We start from the raw sequence: 23,861 nt of genomic DNA, 5'->3' as shown, positions 1-23,861 counted from the left end.
TATATATTTGGTCATATTTTAACACATCTCAGTCATCTTCTCACTTAAAAGTCATATATTACATTCGAATATAAACTCAATATGCACATCATCATTCACATTTCAGCTCAGGAGTTATATTTCATATCACTTATTCTTTTCACCATTTAATCTTAAACTCAAAGTGACCATCAGATTATAAGTCATATACATGCATTATCTAATATACAACTTTATTCAAGTGCAAGACAAAGATCGCAATTCACCTACTATACTCTTATAAAGGCATCATCAATTATATACTAAAGGAAACTACATAAAACTTACCTCAGATGTTGCCGATCGATTTCAACGGCTATTCGGTTACTTTCTCCTTTCCCTTATCCAACTTTGGTCCTCTAAGCTCTTGAGCTAAATCAAACAAATTTATTCTCAATCAAGCACATACATACGACAACCATATATATTTCAAAAACCAATTTATTTCTATCATTTGTCCACTTTAAGTTTATTACCATTTCATTTTCAAATTTATGTACTTTGTAAGTTACATTCAAACACATTTGGCACTATGCATCTTTTCAAATCTTTCTTTTAACATTAGCTCAACTTATAACCTTCTTCTAATTAAAGACATTCAACAACCAACTAGTCATGGTTACCATAATCACAATTTAACTATTTACTATATATATAACTGAATGTCTCTATGTCACAAGGTACTTACATAAGGCATATATATATATACCTATATGTGATTAACACAATTTAATCGATTACTCATTTTATGCACAACCACATAAACATACATATATATTTATAGTATGCCTTAATATATTATATGCCACATTCGACCCTAAACACTCAAATTTAGCTTTCATATACAATTTCATTTCATGATCAATTGTAGCAATTTGCACATAGTTTTCAATCTTGCCAAACAATGACCGAATATGTATATCAAATAAATAGCTTACTTAACACATAACTCACATAACCAAAGTACATGTAACCCTAATGTCCAAATATAAATATTACCCAAAATTCTTATGACTTAACCTTTAACTCCTTTTTAGCCGAATATCCGTTTAACATCTAGTTCACATACACAAATACAATCTCATAAGCTTATCATATTTTCATGTACACATTAAATCTATATATATATATATATATAGCCGAATATATATACATATATATATATTTATATAGCTCATCAACCCGATATTTATTCCTATTCCCCTAACATAATTGGATCAATTAAACCAAATTCATGTACATCTTTTAAGTATTCATACAACCTTTATAATTCACATAATTTGTGCACACACACCATTAATTTACTAATTAACTAAACACTTTAGAAATTTTTCCTTAACTAAACATTTATTCGGCAAGGACCACAAAAATTTCAACGAATCTTATAAACAACCACAACATTTTAAATTCATCTAATTACCCCCAATGACCGAATGCACATATATAAAAGTATTCAAATAACACAAAATTTTCTTTCTAAAATGCATATATCTATATACATACGCCAACTTCAATTCACACCTCCCAACCATGAATTCAACTTATTCATTTAAGCTACTTTAACATATAAACCACATCTTCTAAAAACAAAAAAACTTATCAAATTAACACAAATTTATCTACTTGCTGAATGGCTATATGATCAAGGATTCATGAATTCAAACCATGGGTTAACTATACTAAGCCCTTGTCAATTTAATCTCATAATCAATTAAAATAAAAATCATTATACAGACCTTTAAATTAGAATAGCCATGGCCGAATGCCTTAGTGGTTTCTCCTTCAAAATTTTCTTTCTCAATTTCGGTAATGAAGAAAGAAAGATGAGTCTCCCTTATTTTTATTATCTTTACCTTATTTTACTAATTATTTTTATTGCAAAACAATGCCATATCATATTATAATACTTAAATAAACATATATTATCCCAACACCATCATTATGGTCGGTCACCATAAACAAAAAATGGGTATTTGACATGCAAATCCAATTTTTTTATAACATGCATTAATAGGCCACTTTTAATTTTACCTATCATCTTTCCCAATTGTCTCACCTAAGTCCTATTTAATTATTCACATACAAATGACAAAATGAAAGCATGAAACTTTCACACATGCATGTACACATACAATAAGCATAGAATATATTGGTTAATTATTTTTCTGATTCAGTTCAGTGGTCCCGAAACCACTTTCCGACTAGGGTCAAATTAGGACTGTCACAGAAAGTCCCCCACAAGGTTATGAATGTGGTTTTGTCCATGTCTTCAGGATTCATCTTTATCTGATTGTACCCTGAAAAACCATCCATGAAGGAGAACAACGAATATCCCCCTGTGTTGTCTACCAAAGTGTCTATGTGAGGCAGAGGGAAATTATCTTTTGGGCTAGCTTTGTTTAGATCCCTGTAATCAACACACATTTGTACCTTCCCATCCTTCTTAGGAACTGGTACAATGTTAGCTACCAATTCAGAATACTTCACCTCTTGTAAGAATCTTGCATCGAACTGTTTCTTGACTTCATCCTTTATTTTTAATACGATATCCGGTCTCATTCTTCTCAACTTCTATTGAACTAGTTTACAATCCTGTCTTATTCAAAGACAATGCACCACAATATCAGTATTTAACCCTGGCATATCTTGATAGGACCATGCGAAGATATCCTTGAACTCACGTAACAACTCAATCAGTCCTTGCCTTATATCATCAGCAATATGCGTGCCAATTTTCACCTCTTTCCCTTCCTCTAGGGCTACATTCTCTACTGCCTCTTTCTCATGTGGCATGATTTGTTTCTCCTCTTGTTTCACCATCCTCAAAAGATCTAGAGACACATCACAATCCTGGAGATCTTCAAAATCCTGTGATTCCTCTAAACACATGTCTCGCTCACGAGAGAAATTAGGATTTGTAATATCAATGCTCATGTCATTGATATCTAGGGATCTGTGAAGTATAAAGAATATACAAAGAATGAATGAATTGAAGAATGATTATTTATGTGCTATGAATGAAATAATAAGAATTGCCAAAATTTAACGGAATATTGGTTGATAAAAATGAAATAATACTCGTTCAAATTGATAAAAGTTATGCTTTATTAAAAAATAATAGATGATTGTAAGCCCATTTCACAAAGGAAATCCTATTACTCCTAGGCTCTAGAGTAACAACAATGGTTCGAGAATTACTCTTAAAAATTCCTAAAGACTACAGGAAGTTCCTCCATAGTCCAATTGTTCAGAGAGCTTCTCGGTTCATAAGGGCGAATGCCCTAAAGGTTTCCTTGCTCCGATCCTTTGTCGTGTATTGCTCTCTTTCTCCCTATTAATTTTAACAAATTAGGGCCTTTCTATAAACTTGAATACATATGATACAATGAGATGCTATGAAATGCAAATGCATGAATGCAAAAAGATTTCGATTCTGATTCAATTTCATTTTAGAAAACGTTATTTAAGGAACAAAAATCTTTTCATAAAACGGATTACAAATACGCTTTCACCCGTAGGCCTAGAGTTTTAACCCTATCTAATAACAATGTTAACTCTCGTCCTCTGTCTGACGATGACTCATACATTATACTCAGCGTTCTAGCTTGTACTGCCAAATCCTGCAAGTGTTCAGCAACCTCTCGAATCTGAACTAAGGCTTCTCCCATGAGATAATCCCTATTTCCAACTTGATCCTAAAGATGGTGAAGTTCTCCCTTCCACTGTTCTTCTCTTGCCTCGAGCTGCTCAATCTGTAGCTCACAGCCCTGTAGTGCTGCTTCCAACCTTCCAATATCGTGCTTCATTTCCTCAATCTTATTGAAGCTTACCTTTAACTCGATTACAAGGTTACAACTTCGGTGGATCATCCAAGTTCAGCCACCTTATTTTTTAATCCTTAATTTTCCTTATCTAGGGCCTGATTACGCCACTGCATCTCTTGGAACCTCTTCTCCCAATACTCGGCTTTGGCTCTTTCTTCTTGAATCACCTGCTGCCACTGCTCTGGAGATCTCCCTAATCTGACCCTTTTCAATGTTACCTAGGCCTTTTTGTAGTGCGTCTTTAAATCATCTCGATCTTCCTCGATCTTTCTCTTTTCCTTTTTCACCTTTTCGACTTCCATCTTTTGAACATCGACGTCGAGACTTAAGCACATTTTTTCCTCTTCGAGCTTCTCAATCCTCTTTTCAATCTCCAAATTCTTTCTCTCGAACTCTTGCTTCATAACCTCCAACTCTGATGGAATCACTCGTAAACTCTCCTCTAATGATCGAGCCACTCCCAAAATTGGTCTAGGGACATTATCATTGACTCTCCTACTAAACCACCCTTTATACTCAAGGATTGACGTCGAGCCTTCAGTCAAGATCTTCATACAGAAAGGCTTCTTCCAAGCCTCAGAAATCTCTCGCATCTTCTTCTTATAGTGATCTCTTTTATAAGAGAAATCACTTTGAGCTAGACCCTATGTAACCGGTATAAACTGCCTTGCTCTATATTGCCTTCAAACAAGTAATGGTGCATATCCAACAACTCCCCAAATTCCTAGCAAAGGGACCCAATCAAAACCGCCACAACGGTAAAGGACTTCACTAGGAACCAACCAAGGAGCCTTCCACATAACATCTTCCTCTCGAAGATTCTGAAGAATGTCTATCCACCTCTCCTTTGAAATGTCATCTCTCCTCGGCATGTCTCATCGCTTCTTTTAAGGAGAATAACCTAAAAATACTCGCAAGGAACCTTATCAAGCTTCCAAAATGATCATGAACCAAACCAACAAAGAATCGTGCACATCCAATGAATCTACCTTCGCTGGCTCTCTGACATGCACTCAAAGATCTAAATGCCTCAGCTAGGATGCTGGTACCGATGTATTCTGCTTACCAGTGTGATCGAACAAATCCGCAACTGCCTCATCTATTTACCTCAACGCCTTTTGGAAAATCACCATGCCGTAAATACTCAAAGCTAGGATGTCGACCCTTTTCTTTACATCTGGATGTGTCGATATCAAATCCCTCAAAACAGCCCATGGAACACACTTACTATCACCCTTTTGCTGTATACGAGCTACAGCCCACTGCTCACTCATCCCAATAATCATCACCAACTTCTTTGCAAAAGTTGGAAGACTAGTAGGCCTAACATAAGCCTTGTGACCCTGAATCCTCAGGCAACACAGTAAAGTCGTATACTCCTCCAAAGTAGGTGCAAGATTAACATCACCAAATGTAAAGCAACTATAAGCAGAGTTCCAAAACTATACCATAGCTCGAAACAAGTGCCTATCTACTTTGACGTCTAGCAAATAGGGAAGGTCTCCATAATTTTGATAGAAAAGCTGCTTAGCCTCGTCATCCCATTGGGCCCAAATGTTTCTCAGCTCTTAAAAGTCATTTTGCGTCGAATTAATATGGGTGAAGTCCCATAACTCTGACGTATATACCTTGGTGACACTATCTCTTTTCTCTAACTGGGTTTTCTTTGACCAGGTACAGACAGAAGCATTGTCCTCCACTCTATCAAGGTATTCATTCCTCATTACAAAACTTTCTAATCTAGAAATCGAGCCGTGAATCGACACCTTTAAATGCCAAATGACATGCAATGACAGCAAAATAAAAATAGATCAGTATCATAAAAAAAAATGATAAACAAGTACTTACAATGGTAGCTTACTAAAGGCTATCACTATCTTTCCTAAACTCTTTAAAGTTCACTATATGAGTTTTAGCTCTAAAGCCAAGGTACCGGAACTAGAAGATTCCTTGGTCTTCACCCATTATAGGCTCATATAGACCAAGTTCAGTTCAGGGGACACATTTCCCTATAGCCATACAGAGATAAAAATCTCACGAAGACATAGGTACAATATCCCAGAAGCAATCCACTAGCTCATATGATGGTGAAAACCTTACGAAAGCGTAGCTTCTCACTCCCACCTAAGGGTATGACCACAACGATCATGCAAATGCAATGTACAGCAATAAGGTAACAAACATATGCAGCAAACACATGTAAAAAGAATCCAATTTTAAATTTTCCAAACTTTCGACATTAAGACAGAAAATACTCAATTTCTTGGCTTGACTCTCTTAAGTCCCCAGTGGAGTCGGCAAGCTGTCGAAACCATTTTTTAAAGGGATGTTTGAAAAATAGGGATCGACTTTTGAACAACGAAAACGGGAGTCGCCACCAACCTTTTTAGGTGTGATTGGATCACCTTATAAAACGTTTTGGTCTACGAAAATTAAGAAAACAAGTTCGGGAGTTGGTTACGTACGAGGAAAGATTAGAACCCTCGCAACGCCCAAAATTGATACCAAATTGAATAGTTTTCTATCTTAATGTCAAAAATTTGAAAGGATTTAAAAATAGGATCCCTTTTTTTAAAATCGGAATTATTTAAGTTGAAAAATCGAGATTCCTTAGCTCGAAAGAATACAAACATCACATCCAAAGATGATAGGACACGATATTCTTAAACTCTCAGAATCGAAATCATCTCATGATTTACAAAATCTATTTAGAAGGATACTTTAGGCATTTAGACAAGCGGAAATCGCAACCAAACATGTTAGGGCACTATTTCCTAATTCCTAAATCTGAAAAACATTGCTTCATTTTAGAAAAACTTTTGGATAAAATAGGATAATTAAATGAAATATATTTTTTAAAATAATGGTTTGAGTAAAATTTAAAAATAATTTACTAAGAGTAAGATGGCCGAATGCTATATCCCCTTTTCTTCTTTAAAGTTCGGCTACTAAGGAAGAAGATGAAACCAACATTTTGTTTTTCTTTTGTTTTTCTATTATCCTTTCTTAATTTACTTATTTTTTTTATTTCATAAATTAAACCATTACCATATAATATTATTATACAATGCATATTTTACTTACCATCATTATCATGGCCGGCCACTATAACTAAAGTGGGATAGTTGACAGCAAATCCACTTATTTACACCATCAATTATTTGGCCTCTACAAAAATAACCTATCATATTTCAAAATGTCTCATATAAGTCCTATTTAATAAATTTCACATACAAATGACAAAATCAAAGCATGAAACTTTCACACATGCATTTTCACATATAATAAGCATAGAATATAACGGTTAATTATTTTTGTGACTCGATTTTGTGGTTCTGAAACCACTTTTCGAGTAGGGTCAAATTAGGACTGTCACAAGTGGAAAACGTGAAAAATTGGGATTTAGGGAAAATAAATAATAAAAATGAATTAAAATAAAAATCTTAGCAAAATAAAATCAAAATAAAACCAACCCATCACTAATCCCCAACTAACAAATTAGTTCAACAAACATTTATTCTAACCCAACTACATCTTGATAGGCAACAAACAAAGTAAAATCAGTCTACACCCTTACCACGATTCAAACCAAATACCTCCACCCACACTGACACCACTCAGCTACTGCAACAAGTGCTCATTTATGACAAAATTGGTAAAATAAAATTTAAAAAAAAAATTAGGGCGTTACACAAGGTGAAATATTTCCAGTTGATTTGATGGAGTTACTGCTTAGTGAGTTTGATTTGATTTTGGGAATGGACTGGTTGGTAAAGCACCAAGGATATTGTGATTGTGAGTGAGCGTAGAGATAACTTGTTGAATGTAATCTCAACTATGGTTGCTGAAAGCTTGGTTAGAAAAGGTTATGAGGCATATCTATCTTATGTTCTAGATACGAGTGTTTGTAATTCTTCATTGAACAACATCCTTATTGTTAAAGAGTTTTCAGACATTTTTTTTAGAGGAATCATCTGGGTTACCTCCTGATCGTGAAGTTGAATTCAAAATAGAGTTGTTGTTGTCACATCCTAAAATTTAGGTTAGTAGTATTTGGGTAATTGAACAGAGAGTGTCACACCCAAAAAAAAAATTTTAGATGACCTTGGCACATTTTTAAATAAATAAGTATAAAGTCTAGTTATCAAGTACTGGTGGAGATATCCCTAATGATACATGTTCAAATCACTTCCCTCACATTATTTTTTTTTGTGGTGCAATTTTGCTTCAAACCGTAGCAAAGGTCACACAATGTTTTTAAAATAAATGTTGTAAGAACTATAGCAAGCTTGCAAGTAGTAAAGTGGTTAAGTTCTTAGTTAATTTCCTAAAGGTCCTATGTTCAATTTGTAACATCCCTGACCCGTATTCGATGCCGAAATAGGGTACGAGGCATTACTGGACTTTAACGCAAGCAAACATATATTTTCGAGTTGTAAATTTGGGACCAAATTAAAACCATTTGCAAATAATCATAAAGTCCATAATACGAGCCTACGAGGCCCAAAACATGCATTGGAAGCAGTTCAGGACTAAACTGAGAGCTTTTAGAAAATTTACAACACATAAAATTTTTTTGCTAAAATAAGGGTCACACGCCCATGTGGCTTGAGACACGCCCATGTGGGTAGGCTGTGTGGTCACACATATAATGCCCTAATTCTTTAATAATTGCTTTTGTATGGTAGTGACACAACTGCGTATCTGTTTCAGTGGTTAAGTGTCTTGGGAAGAGTCTGAGAAGACTTAAGTTCAAGCCTAGGCTTTTGCAAAAAGTTTTGTTTTAAGTAATAAACCCCTTTCTTTTAGTTAGTAGACTTAAAAATTAATATGAGTAAAACATGACAATATAAGGCCTCCTAGCCTAGTGGTAAGTGTGTGGAGTGTGCCTAAGGGTCTTGAGTTCGAGCCCTTTATGTGCAAAGGTGTTCTATTTTGCTACTCTTGCAATGTAGGAAGTTGGGGTTGACCGAAACTCTGTTGATGTGAGTGGTTGAGTAGGGAGTGAATAGCCGAATTTGAGGAGAGAATGGTGGGATTGGATAGAGGAGTTATAGGTTGAGAGGTATGGGTAGGGTTTTGAGGAGGAAAATAATGGTTTGGGAAGAGTGGGAGTGTTGTACTATAGGGGGAAGTTTCATTTTGCTAAATTGGTGAAGAGCTCATTTTGTTTGTTTCCCTCTCTCCTTATTGCTGAATTGTTGCTTCTGGTTTTTCCTACTTGTTATTCTTTTTTTTTGTATCTTTCCTTTGGGGGTGAATTGTTACGAGAGTTTTAGTCGGGGCTTTTCTCAAATTGGTCTATTTCGGGTTAGTGCTTCTCTAAGTCGTTTCTACCAATTGCTTCCTTCTCTTTTTCCCTCAATCTTGGTCGAACTACTCCATTCTCTCCCTTCCTTCTTCTATTTCTGTGTGACCAAATATCTTCTCTCCCCTTCTCTATTTTTCCCTCTCTAATCATTTCTCATTTCATCTCTTATTCTTTGCTCATTGCCATATACCATTTCCTTTTCTCCTCTTTTCTTGACATCCCTTCATCTTAATACTTTGACTATTTACTGCATCTCTCTCTATCCCTTTTGTGTTTCAGCTGTTGTAGTTATTCTTTGAACAATCGGTTGAGGTCAAGTCTAAGGTTCTTTCACTCCTTCCATTACTTTATTTCTCTTTTTCTCTCAATCTTGGCCAATTACTCCATCTTGGTTTGAAGATTCGGTTGCTAGCCCTTCTTTCTCCTACCGAAATAACCTTTGTTTAACACCTCTCTTTTCTAATGTTTTCTGCTAGAGAGCGAGATTGCTTCATCTCATGCCTCAGATTTAAGGTGTGCTTTGGGTGTTGGCCAAATACTATTATCCCTCACTCTTAGTCTACTCTTTTGATAAGTTACTATACAATTGGTTTAATGAATTGTGTGTATGGTAATAGTTTACAAGTGGTGTTTGGGATGCAGGTAGTCTCTAGGGAGCTTGCAACGGTTCTTGGGTGATCAAAGAAGGCGGGTGATAGGAAAATTCGTTTGATAAGTGTCTAATTGAAGTTCTGATTGTCATAGGTTTCAGACTCGTGGGCCAGCAAACGCATTTTCGCAATAAGGTGTGTAATCACACTACAATAACGGTTATTCGAAAAAAGCTGAAAAATATGTCTATTGACGCCACACTAGCGTACGCTCGCTCATGTGGTGGTTTGAACGTATAAAACATGGGCATTTAATGGTAGAGGCCACCATGAGCGATTTCATAGGCTTAGGCTGTTTTGGGCCACATTGGGACGAAGTGGGCCGTGTGGGTCTACATACTCGTGGGCCTCACATGAGTAAAACCACACGAATGTTTGGAGATTATTGGGCCAAGTTGTGTAACTCACACGGCCAAGGTCATTTTTGGGCTTTGTGGGCCACACGGGCATGTGGGCCCACATGGGTCGTATTATGGGCTTTGGGCCCATTTTCATTGATTGACTGCTAAGGTTGCACGGGTTGCCCGAGACGAATGTGAACCAACTGTTGGGTCGGTAAGCACACCTAGACCCCATATTGATGAAATGACTGTTATACCCCTATGAGGTAAAATGACTAATATACCCCTATGATTTGTATGACTGTATTCAAGCATGACATTTTTGCATACACGTATGATATTATGACATGATATGTTGCATAGGGTTGGGTTTGATATATTTGGAGGAAGTGTACTGTACTGGTAGCTCTGCTGCATATACTGTTTAGTGCCGCAACTGGTGCTATGTTTTGGAGTGTAGGGATGGGTAGGTTGATTTTATCCCCACATGGAGTGTAGGGCTGGATGGAGTGGAGTGTAAAGGATGGATGGGTAGGACTTCTGATTGCATTTTTGTTACTTATATTGTATTGGGCTAAGGCCTTAACTATTACTAGACTGTTACTGAAACGGGCTTAGGCCCAGACTGTATTTGCCTATTGTATGACTGATTGGTTGTTTAATAAGGGATTACACACTGAGTTTTCATAAACTCACCCTTCTGCCTTCCTGTGCAGATAATCCTTAGGCGAGTCAGTGCTGCGAGGGACTCGATGGAGGCCACACAACTGCTTATGCTACTGTTTTAAACTTTTAAACTTTAAGCTATTTTATTTGGGCAATTTGTTATGTAATAAGGCCTCTTTAAAATTTTACTTTAATTTGGGGTTTACTTATTCTGATTTATGTCTGCTAGTAGTAGGACGCGAATTTTCCAAAAAGATAACTGTTTTCAAAACTCCACACTCTTACAACATATTTTAAAAGCTTCCGCAACAAATATTATCTTTTAAATGTAATAACAACCTAAAATGATTGAACTTTTACTCCCACTTGAGTTTTTAACAATGAACAAGACACTCAAAAGTTTTTGTAAAAGATCATTACGAGGGTTTTAATATAGTATGGACTTTTCAAACTCAACGATGCTTTTCAATACGCACTTCAATGTGACACTGCTGATTCAGCCATAACGTCTAGGCTGGGTTTGGGGTGTTACAACACACGCCCGTGTCCCTAACCCGTGTAACTCTCTTGTAACACCCCGTACCCGAGACCGTTGCCGGAGTCGGACACGAGGGGTTAACGGGCTTAATCCACTTACTTGCACAGTTCATTTTAAAAATTTCCAGACAGCTGGCTAACTGTGTCACTTTCACCTTAAAAATCATATCTTGAGTTCCACAACTCAAAAATCAGTTCTGTGATTTTTCCCTACAACTAGACTCATATATGCATCTACAAATTTTTTTCTAGAATTTTTCGTTGGGCCAATTAGTACAGTTTATTAGTTAAAGTCTCCCATGTTACAGGGATCGACTACACTGACCTTTGCACATTACGACTTGGATATCTCCCTGTACAGGGCTTCAATACTGATGTCGTTTGTCTCTATAGAAACTAGACTCGAAAAGGAATCTGTAAATATATGGAATGACTTCTAATTATCTCTGGTCAATTTATAATGAATTTCCAAAGTCGGAACAGGGAATCCAGAAACTGTTCTGGCCCTATCTCACGAAAACTTAAATATCTCTTAACATACTGTTCATCTGATCGTTTCGTCACTTTCCTATGAAAATAGATTCATCAAGGTTCGATTACATAATTTATTCACTATTGAATTCATTTTCTACTATTTTTAGTAATTTTTCACATTCACGTCACTGCTGCTATCAGCATCTATTTTCTTTAGGTAAACTTTACCTATTTCATGATCCTCCATGGATCAACTAGAGTTTATCATACATATACCAAAAGTGATCATGAATGACCATTCCCATGGCTAACCGTTACCAACATTTCTATACCTCTCGACAAACAACATACAAAATGATTATAATGCTATGATCAAAGTATATCTAAGCCATTTTCGCATGGCTATCCAAATTTATACAAATCCAAGGAGGTCCATGACCCACAACAAAAAGGGGTAGTCCTATACATGCCATTTCAAAGTTCAACCAAAATTGTACCAAAAGGGGGCTTTGATAGTGTGGGCGACTTCGACTTCCAAAAATCCCGAGTCCGATAGCTGAAGAACCAAAATCTATAAAACAAAGAATCAAAGAAATGGAGTAAGCATTTAATGCTTAGTAAGTTTGAGTCATGAATTTAGTCACAACCAAAGTATAGTATTTATGTAGCTAAATAGATAATTTCATATGCACAAATTCTCAATATCATACTTACTTCACATTACCAACCCTTATATTCATACACAAAGATCAACTTAGCCAAAGGCCGGTAGCTCATTTATCAACTGAGCGAATACTTATTCAAAGGAATCAACTATTCCAATGCACATACGAAACATACCTCATTGTTGGGATTTCACAAGCGTATTAACTGAAATTTTTACAGCAAGTTCATTCATTCCCGAATCACGTACCTTCGGAGTTTAACCGGATATAGCTACTCGTTCAAATGCCTTCGGGTCATAGCCCGGTTATAGTAACTCGCACAAATGCCTTCGGGACTTAACCCAGATTTAGTAACTCGCACAAATGCCTTCGGATCTTAGTCGGATTTAGTAACTTCATACGAATGCCTTGGATCTTAGTCCGGATATAGTCACTTAGCACAAAGCCTTGGGACTTAGCCGGACATTATTCAATAACCATGCACATTTATCAATAAATCATGACACATTCGTATTTCATTTTCATTAGCAAAACTCAAACACAAGGCACTTTTCACACTTGCAATTTCGGCTCAATAGCCACACACAAAGAGCATGATTTTGATTTGCTTAAAACATGATCTAATCAAATCATAATCTAAGTTCCCTTACTCGAAAACTTACCTCGGATGTGGTCGAACGATTTCGGCGGCTATTCGATAACTTTTTCCTTTCTCTTATCCAACTGTGGTCCTCTAAGCTCTTGAGCTAATTCAAACAAATTTAACTTATTAAAGTCTCATTATGCTAGCTTATGGCCGAATATGACATGGAGTTTAATAGGTCATATGGCCACTCTTTAGCTCAAATACACAATGGTCATGCGCATTTTTAATCACATTAAGCAATTTAACACAATTCATTTGAACATCAAAAGAGAACCTCAAGGCACTTAGCCCATATATACATTAGACATTAAAGTCCCATATGTACGAAATCATGAATCGAATTCAACGTATTAGCTAATATTTCCCTTAGCGAATTTTCTAAGTCAAGATAAAGCCATCAATATGCTTACCTATGGCGAACATACACATCAACTTATGTACTCATTCATGTGGCGAACATACACATCTATGCTAAGGCCGATTGCAACACTTAATACATTCTACAAGTATGGTCACTCGTATTGACTAAACACCATTTTGTTTCAAGTTCAAAACTTGGCTAATACACATATATACACTATTAAAGCATCCTCTCCCTTTTCATCAATTCAACACATGCATTACTCATTAATATACAAAATTATATTCGGCCTTAGCACGCAACTTGCTAGCCGATTCTTCTCCATCTAGCAACTAATGCACATATGTGCTCATTTGTTAGACTCTACTTCATCTAACAACAACCATATTTCCCTTCTACTTCCTACCATGGCCGAATGCATCACAACACCATACCATTTCAATTTTGGTCATGGTTAGACAAAGAACTTAATATCTCACCCAAAAATTCTAAAAAGAAGACTCAAGAGTCATCAATCCACCATCACATGCATCATTACAAAGCTTCATTTTTAGCATGTAAATGACATCAACACCAATCCACCTTAGCCGAATACCATCTCCATGACATAGCAAAGATTTGAACCATGGGCTAGCTAGAACTCAAACTAACAAATAAAAACATGCATGAATCTCATGGACAACTTCAAACATACCTTAGTCTAACAACCACCATAGTCGATTTTCTCAAGCTCTTCCCCTTCCTTTCTTTCCTCTATTCCGCCAAGGATGTTCAAGAATGAACACTTTTTTTTTTCTTCAACTCACGGCAATAGGGGGGGAACAAACACACACATTGCCCATGCTCTTTATTTTATTATTCCTTACATAATGCATTATCCCAACATGTTTATGACATGTTTTTAGCCATAACACTTTGTCCACCCATGCTCATGGCCGGCCACTACATATTAGGGGGGAAAATTGACATGCAAGTCCTCCCTTTTGATTACATGCACTATTAGATCCTTGTAGATTAGCCTATCACATTTTAAAAATGTCACACATAAGTCCTTTTGACTAAATTCACATGCAATTTACTAAATCGAAGCCTAAAACTTTCACACATTCATAATCACATATTTTAGACAATAAATACCATATTCAAATAATTTGGTGACTCGGTTTAGCGGTCCCGAAACCGCTTTTCGACTAGGGTCACTTTAGGGCTGTCACAACTCTCCCCTACTTAAGAAATTTTCGTCCCCGAAAATCTTACCAGTAAATAGGTTTGGGTATCGCTCTTTCATAGAGTTCTCGGGTTCCCAAGTAGCTTCTTCAATTCCATGTTTGAGCCATAACACTTTTACTAACGAAACCCTTTTGTTTCGCAACTCTTTCACTTCACGAGCTAAGATGCGAATCGGTTCTTCTTCATAACTCATATCGGGTTGAATTTCAACCTCTGATGGATTAATTACGTGTGATGGATCAGATCTATAACGTCGAAGCATCGAAACATGAAAGACGTTGTGAATCTTTTAAAGTTCAGGGGGCAAAATCAATCTATACGCAACTGGACCGACTTGTTCGGAGATTTCGTATGGCCCAATGAATCTCGGACTCAACTTGCTCTTACAGCCAAATCTGAGTATCTTTTTCCAAGGTGAGACCTTAAGAAACACTTTGTCTCCCACCTGATACTCAATATCTCTTCGTTTTAAATCCGCATATGACTTCTGACGATCTGATGCTGCCTTCAGACTTTCACAAATTATTCTTACCTTCTGTTCAGCATCTTTAATCAAATCCACTCCGAAAATTTTACTCTCACCGAGCTCGGTCCAAAACAATGGCGTACGGCATTTACGCCCGTACAAAGCCTCGTAAGGTGCCATCTTAATACTTGATTGAAAACTATTGTTGTAAGCGAATTCAATCAAAGGTAAATACCGTTCCCATGAACCACTAAATTCGAGGATGCAGCATCTCAACATATCCTCGAGTATTTGAATTATCCGCTCGGATTGACCATCGGTTTGGGGGTGAAAAGTGATGCTAAATTGCAACTTGGTGCCCAAAGCTTCTTGCAATTTCTTCCAAAATCGTGAGGTGAATCTCGGATCTCTATCCAACACAATAGAAATCGGTACCCCGTGTAATCTCATAATCTGAGAAACATACAATTCAGCTAGTTTATCCAATGAAAAATCCGTACGTAAGGGGATAAAGTGAGCCGACTTAGTCAGTCTATCCACAACAACCCAAATCGCATCTTTCTTACTTGTCGATACTGGCAACCCAGATACGAAATCCATCGTGACCCGATCCCATTTCCATTCAGGTATCATGATTGGCTGGAGTAAACCCGTAGGCACTTGATGTTCCGCCTTCACTTGCTGACATACTAAGCACTTCGAGACAAAATCGAAAATGTCTCGTTTCATACCATGCCAACAAAACTGACGTCTCAGATCGTTGTACATTTTCGTACTCCCCGGGTGAATCGACATTCGGCTACAATGAGCCTCGTTCAGAATCATCGGAATGAGTTCTGAATTTCTTGGAACACACAAACGACTTCTGAACCTCAAACAATCGTCATTATCAATTTGAAATTTGGATTCCATATTCGGAACACATTCAGCCCGTTTTGCAACCAATTCATCATCGACTTTCTGAGCTTCACGAATTTGATGAATCAATAATGGTTTGGCCTTTAATTCAGCTACTAACGCATTGTCGGGTAGAACAAACAAGTGTACATTCATCGCTCGTAAAGCAAACAGTGATTTACGACTTAAGGCATCCGCAACCACATTAGCCTTTCCCGGGTGATAGTCAATGACAAGTTCATAATCTTTCAACAACTCAAGCCAACGTCTTTGTCGCAGATTCAAGTCTCTTTGAGTCATCAAATATTTGAGACTTTTGTGATCCGAATACACATGGCACTTCTCGCCAAATAAATAATGTCGCCATATTTTCAAAGCAAATACGATGGCAGCTAGTTCGAGATCATGGGTCAGATAATTTTTCTCATGTGGCTTTAATTGTCTCGACGCATAGGCCACAACTCGACCATCTTGCATCAATACGCAACCTAACCCAAGTAGGGAGGCGTCACTATAGATGACAAACTCTTTGCTGATTCGGCCGCACTAAAATTGAGCTTCCAGTCAAATAAGTTTTCAGTTGATCAAAACTTTTTGACATTTTCCATCCATTCGAACTTAACATCTTTTTGAAGTAGCCGTCATGGGTGTGGCTATCATCCAGGAACCTTTTACAAACCGTCGGTAGTAACCGGCAAGTCCTAAAAAGCTCCGAACCTCAGTAATATTTCTCGGAGACTTCTAGTTAAGTATGGCTAAAATTTTGCTCGGGTCAACTCGAATACCGTCACGGATACCACGTGACCCAAGAAGCTAACCTCTCTAACCGAACTCACACTTCTCGAACTTAGCATATAACTGCTTATCCCGTAAAATTTGCAACACTAATCTCAGGTGCTCAACATGTTCGGTCTCGTCTCTTGAATAGACCAAGATGTCGTCAATGAACACAACTACTGAACCGGTCCAAATCTTGTGCGAAGATCCGATTCATCAAATCCATAAATATCGCGGGGCATTAGTGAGCCCAAGCGGCATCACTAAGAACTCGTAGTGGCCGTATCTCGCTTAAAGCGGTTTTGGGTATATCCGAATCTCGAATTCATGAATCGGTAATACCGATCTCAAATCTATCTTTGAAAACACTGAGGCTCCCTTTAGTTGATCAAACAAATCATCAATCTGTGATAGCGGATATTTATTCTTTATCGTCACTTTATTCAATGATGATAGTCAATGCACATCCTCATGGTTCCGTCCTTCTTTTTCACAAACAATACTGGTGCACCCCAAGGTGAGAAACTTAGTCGAGCGAAACCTCTATCCGTCAACTCTTGCAACTGAGCTTTCAATTCTTTTAACTCGGTTGGTGCCATACGATATGGAGCTATCGAAATTGGCGTAGTCCCAGGTACAAGCTCAATACCAAACTCTACTTCCCGAATAGGTGGTAAACCCGGTAATTCTTCGGGGAAAAACATCCGGGTATTCACAAACCACCGGCATAGATTCGGGTTTCATTTCTAACTCCTTATCATCAAGTACATATGCAAGGTATGCTTCGCACCCCTTTCTTACATATTTCTGGGCCAACATTGCTGATATTACAGCTGGCAACCCCTTTAAGTTCGTAGACTCAACTCGAATTATCTCGTTATTTGCGCACCTCAAATCAATAGTCTTGCTTTTGCAATTCACAACCGCATCATGCACGGTCAACCAATCCAAACCAATAATAACATCAAATTCATCGAACGGCAAAAGCATCAAGTCCACCGGAAAACAGGAACCTCGAATTACTAGGGGACATTTCTTGCACACTTTGTCAACAAGCACGTAACGACCCAAGGGATTTGACACCCGAATTACGAACTCAGTAGACTCAATAGGTAAAGTCTTACTGGATGCTAAGGTTCCGCATATATAAGAATGAGTAGAACCAGGGTCAATCAAAGCAATCACATTAGTATCAAAGAGAGTGAAAGTACCAGTAATAACATCTGGCGAGGAAGCATCCTCGCGTGCACGTATAGCATAAGCCCTAGCAGGAGCACGAGCCTCAGATCTGGTCATAGCATCTCTAGATCCTCTCTGACCACCACTAGCATTTCCCGTGTTTCTAGATGGTCTACCTCGAGTAGTGGTAGCACTCGGTTTCCCACTCTGATTTACATTCTGTTCAGACAATCTCGGGCAATCTTTGATAAAGTGGTCAACTGACCCGCACTTGTAACAGGAGCGGTCATGGAATCTACAACTTCCAGAATGCCATTTGCCATAATACTGGCACTCCGCTCTATCTCGACGATCATTTCCCACACTGGCGACCGAAGTGACTCTTGCACTCTCAGGGGGTCGATCGCGATCTCGTCTAGAAAAGCCCGAAGTGTCTCTAGACCGGCCTAAGCCATCTCTAATTTTCTTCGATGACTGTGGGAAGGGCTTCCCCGAAGACATCTTACGAAACCCCCTTGCTCCCACCTCAGCTTTTCTTTTCTCCATACTGAGCTCCTCGGCCTTTCAAGCTCGCTCAACAAGTACTACAAATTCTCGGATTTCCAAGATGCCAACATACAGCTTTATATCATCATTTAGTCCATCCTCAAAACGTTTACGCATTACGGTTTTGAGGAAATGCATTCTCGTGCATGTCTGGCTAAGCCTCACAAATTTTCGTTCATAGTCGAGAACCGACATGGAACCTTGTTTGAGCTCAAGAAATTCCTTCCGTTTTGGTCAATGAATCACGGTGATATACTTCTTTGAAACTTCGGTTTGGAAGAACTCCCAAGTTACTTGCTCTCTAGGCACAACGAAGTCAACGTATTCCACCAATAGTAGGCGTAATCACGTAGCAAGGAGATAGTACACTTTAGGCACTCATCGGTGTGCAAGATAGCTCATCGAGTGCCGAATAGTGTTGTCCAACCAAAATTCAGCTTGCTCGGCATCATCGCTATCCGTAGCCTTAAATTCATAGCCCGTGTTTTGGATTCTATCAATCGAGGGCTTATTTGACCTTATTTGGTCGATTCTGGGAGGCATTGTAGGTGCGGGGTGGTATTTGTCGGGAATGGAGGTTGTGGAACAGTAGTATTAGTTCGAATGTATTGGTTGAACCAATCATTCATCACGCTATAGAAAGCTTGTCTAGCTTCATCATTCGGATTACTAGCATTAGGTTGAGAGTCCGCGAGCTGTCCCTTGTGCGGAGCAGCGCTACACTCTCAAGATCATCACTACCGCTTCGGTCGAGATCGGGATCCATTACTATAATAAACACATTTTCAATTGTCAGAAATCACCACACTATCAGATAATCACAAAATGGCATGTATAGCTAGACCCAAACGTATTACGGTAGTCCTAGAATCGACTAAACCGTAGCTTTGATACCAATAAAACTGTAACACCCGTGCAGAGACCGTTGCGAGTCGGACACGAGGGGTTAACGGGCTTAATCCACTTACTTGCAGTTCATTTTAAAATTTCCAGACGGTGGCTAACTCATCACTTTCACCTTAAAATCATATCTTGAGTTCCACAACTCGAAAATCAGTTTTGTGATTTTTCCCTGGAACTACACTCATATATGCATCTACAAATTTTTTTCTAGAATTTTTCGTTGGGCCAATTAGTACAGTTTATTAGTTAAAGTCTCCCATGTTACAGGGATCGACTACACTGACCTTTGCACATTACGACTTGGATATCTCCCTGTACAGGGCTTCAATACTGATGTCGTTTGTTTCTATAGAAAATAGACTCGAAAAGGAATCTGTACATATATGGAATGACTTCTAATTATCTCTGGTCAATTTATAATGAATTTCCAAAGTCGGAACAGGGAATCCAGAAACCGTTCTGGCCCTGTCTCACGAAAACTTAAATATCTCTTAACATACTGTTCATATGATCGTTTCGTCACTTTGCTATGAAAATAGATTCATCAAGGTTTGATTACATAATTTATTCACTATTTAATTCCATTCCTACTATTTTTAGTAATTTTTCACATTCACGTCACTGCTGCTATCAGCATCTATTTTCTTTAGGTAAACTTTACCTATTTCATGATCCTCCATGGATCAACTAGAGTTTATCATACATATACCAAAAGTGATCATGAATGACCATTCCCATGGCTAACCGTTACCAACATTTCTATACCTCTCGACAAACAACATATAAAACGATTATAATGCTATGATCAAAGTATATCTAAGCCATTTTCGCATGGCTATCCAAATTTATACAAATCCAAGGGGGTCCATGACCCACAACAAAAAGGGGTAGTCCTATACATGCCATTTCAAAGTTCAACCAAAATTGTACCAAAAGGGGGCTTTGATAGTGTGGGAGACTTCGACTTCCAAAAATCCCGAGTCCGATAGCTGAAGAACCAAAATCTATAAAACAGAGAATCAAAGAAACGGAGTAAGCATTTAATGCTTAGTAAGTTTGAGTCATGAATTTAGTCACAACCAAAGTATAGTATTTATGTAGCTAAATAGATAATTTCATATGCACAAATTCTCAATATCATACTTACTTTACATTACCAACCCTTATATTCATACACAAAGATCAACTTAGCCAAAGGCCGGTAGCTCATTTATCAACTGAGCGAATACTTATTCAAAGGAATCAACTATTCCAATGCACATACGAAACATACCTCATTGTTGGGATTTCACAAGCGTATTAACTGAAATTTTTACAGCAAGTTCATTCATTCCCGAATCACGTACCTTCGAGTTTAACCGGATATAGCTACTCGTTCAAATGCCTTGGTCATAGCCGGTTATAGTAACTTCGCACAAATGCCTTCGGGACTTAACCCGGATTTAGTAACTCGCACAAATGCCTTCGGATCTTAGTCGGATTTAGTAACTTCATACGAATGCCTTGGATCTTAGTCGGATATAGTCACTTAGCACAAAGCCTTCGGACTTAGCCGGACATTATTCAATAACCATGCACATTTATCAATAAATCATGACACATTCGTATTTCATTTTCATTAGCAAAACTCAAACACAAGGCACTTTTCACACTTGCAATTTCGGCTCAATAGCCACACACAAAGAGCATGATTTTGATTTGCTTAAAACATGATCTAATCAAATCATAATCTAAGTTCCCTTACTCGAAAACTTACCTCGGATGTGGTCGAACGATTTCGGCGGCTATTCGATAACTTTTTCCTTTCCCTTATCCAACTGTGGTCCTCTAAGCTCTTGAGCTAATTCAAACAAATTTAACTTATTAAAGTCTCATTATGCTAGCTTATGGCCGAATATGACATGGAGTTTAATAGGTCATATGGCCACTCTTTAGCTCAAATACACAATGGTCATGCGCATTTTTAATCACATTAAGCAATTTAACACAATTCATTTGAACATCAAAAGAGAACCTCAAGGCACTTAGCCCATATATACATTAGACATTAAAGTCCCATATGTACGAAATCATGAATCGAATTCAACGTATTAGCTAATATTTCCCCTTAGCCGAATTTTCTAAGTCAAGATAAAGCCATCAATATGCTTACCTATGGCCGAACATACACATCAACTTATGTACTCATTCATGTGGCCGAACATACACATCTATGCTAAGGCCGATTGCAACACTTAATACATTCTACAAGTATGGTCACTCGTATTGACTAAACACCATTTTGTTTCAAGTTCAAAACTTGGCTAATACACATATATACACTATTAAAGCATCCTCTCCCTTTTCATCAATTCAACACATGCATTACTCATTAATATACAAAATTATATTCGGCCTTAGCACACAACTTGCTAGCCGATTCTTCTCCATCTAGCAACTAATGCACATATGTGCTCATTTGTTAGACTCTACTTCATCTAACAACAACCATATTTCCCTTCTACTTCCTACCATGGCCGAATGCATCACAACACCATACCATTTCAATTTTGGTCATGGTTAGACAAAGAACTTAATATCTCACCCAAAAATTCTAAAAAGAAGACTCAAGTGTCATCAATCCACCATCACATGCATCATTACAAAGCTTCATTTTTAGCATGTAAATGACATCAACACCAATCCACCTTAGCCGAATACCATCTCCATGACATAGCAAAGATTTGAACCATGGGCTAGCTAGAACTCAAACTAACAAATAAAAACATGCATGAATCTCATGGACAACTTCAAACATACCTTAGTCTAACAACCACCATAGCCGATTTTCTCAAGCTCTTCCCCTTCCTTTCTTTCCTCTATTCCGCCAAGGATGTTCAAGAATGAACACTTTTTTTTTTCCTTCAACTCACGGCAATAGGGGGGAACAAACACACACATTGCCCATGCTCTTTATTTTATTATTCCTTACATAATGCATTATCCCAACATGTTTATGACATGTTTTTAGCCATAACACTTTGTCCACCCATGCTCATGGCCGGCCACTACATATTAGGGGGGAAAATTGACATGCAAGTCCTCCCTTTTGATTACATGCACTATTAGATCCTTGTAGATTAGCCTATCACATTTTAAAAATGTCACACATAAGTCCTTTTGACTAAATTCACATGCAATTTACTAAATCGAAGCCTAAAACTTTCACACATTCATAATCACATATTTTAGACAATAAATACCATATTCAAATAATTTGGTGACTCGGTTTAGCGGTCCCAAAACCGCTTTTCGACTAGGGTCACTTTAGGGCTGTCACATCTCTATTTGTAACTCATGAGCAAAATGAGATCACACGGCCAAGTCACACGACTGTGTGGAAATTTAATTTTCACAAAAATAGGTGCAGGTGACACACAGTCAGATCACATGCCAATAAAATTGGCCCTGTGTCACACATGGCCTAGACATAGGCCCGTGTGCCTCCCCGTGTGGACAAAATGAATGCTATTTACCAAGCCATTTTCCACACTTATTTTCACAAACACTTACACCAATTCAATTCACAAAACTTATTATATTTAGGCAACCAAAAACATACACAACAATGTCTAACAAATGCCAAAGTAATATCAACATGTATCATACTCATAACATTTATTATGCCTTAACTCAATCATGCCAAATTCACATTTATTAAGCTTCATTTATTTCTTTTCAAGATACCTAATTGTACACAAATCTATCATCTCATCCATGAATCACATTTCTAAACATTTCACAATCATACTATAAATCACGTTCCATCATTCAACAAGTATACCATGACCATATCACCAAAGACATAGGCACATATATGAATATACTTAGGCTTACAACCATGTTAGCCAAAATAAACCAATTTACATGGCCAAATATCAAAGCAAACCCTTGAAAATTCAAGCCAGTACTTTTGGCCAAAACAAAATGACAAATATAAAAAAATGACGAAGTCCCTATACATGCCATAAACTTAAAATACTTGAATTTACCAATACCCAAATGATAGCCTGATAGTGTGATAGGATCTCCGGTGATCTTCAACCGGAGCTAGCTCGACGACACTATAAAACATGGCAAAGGAAGGGGGTAAGATATATAGCTTAGTAAGTCCGTATGAACATAATAAGCAACTCTTACAAATCATATACCAAGTCCAACAATATAAACACAAGATAATATAAATTGCTATAAAGCTCACAGTTATAACTTAGCCAGCCACATTGCTTGCTCTATCAATTTGCAAGCATAATTTAACATGTCTTGACATTAGCTTAACAACTATAATCTTTCAATTATAACAGATTACCACAATCAACCAATCATTTCAA

The sequence above is a fragment of the Gossypium arboreum genome, chromosome 9 (genome assembly GCF_025698485.1).
Source record: "Gossypium arboreum isolate Shixiya-1 chromosome 9, ASM2569848v2, whole genome shotgun sequence".
In the NCBI taxonomy this organism is placed as follows: domain Eukaryota; kingdom Viridiplantae; phylum Streptophyta; class Magnoliopsida; order Malvales; family Malvaceae; genus Gossypium; species Gossypium arboreum.
This window is presented reverse-complemented; position numbering follows the sequence as displayed.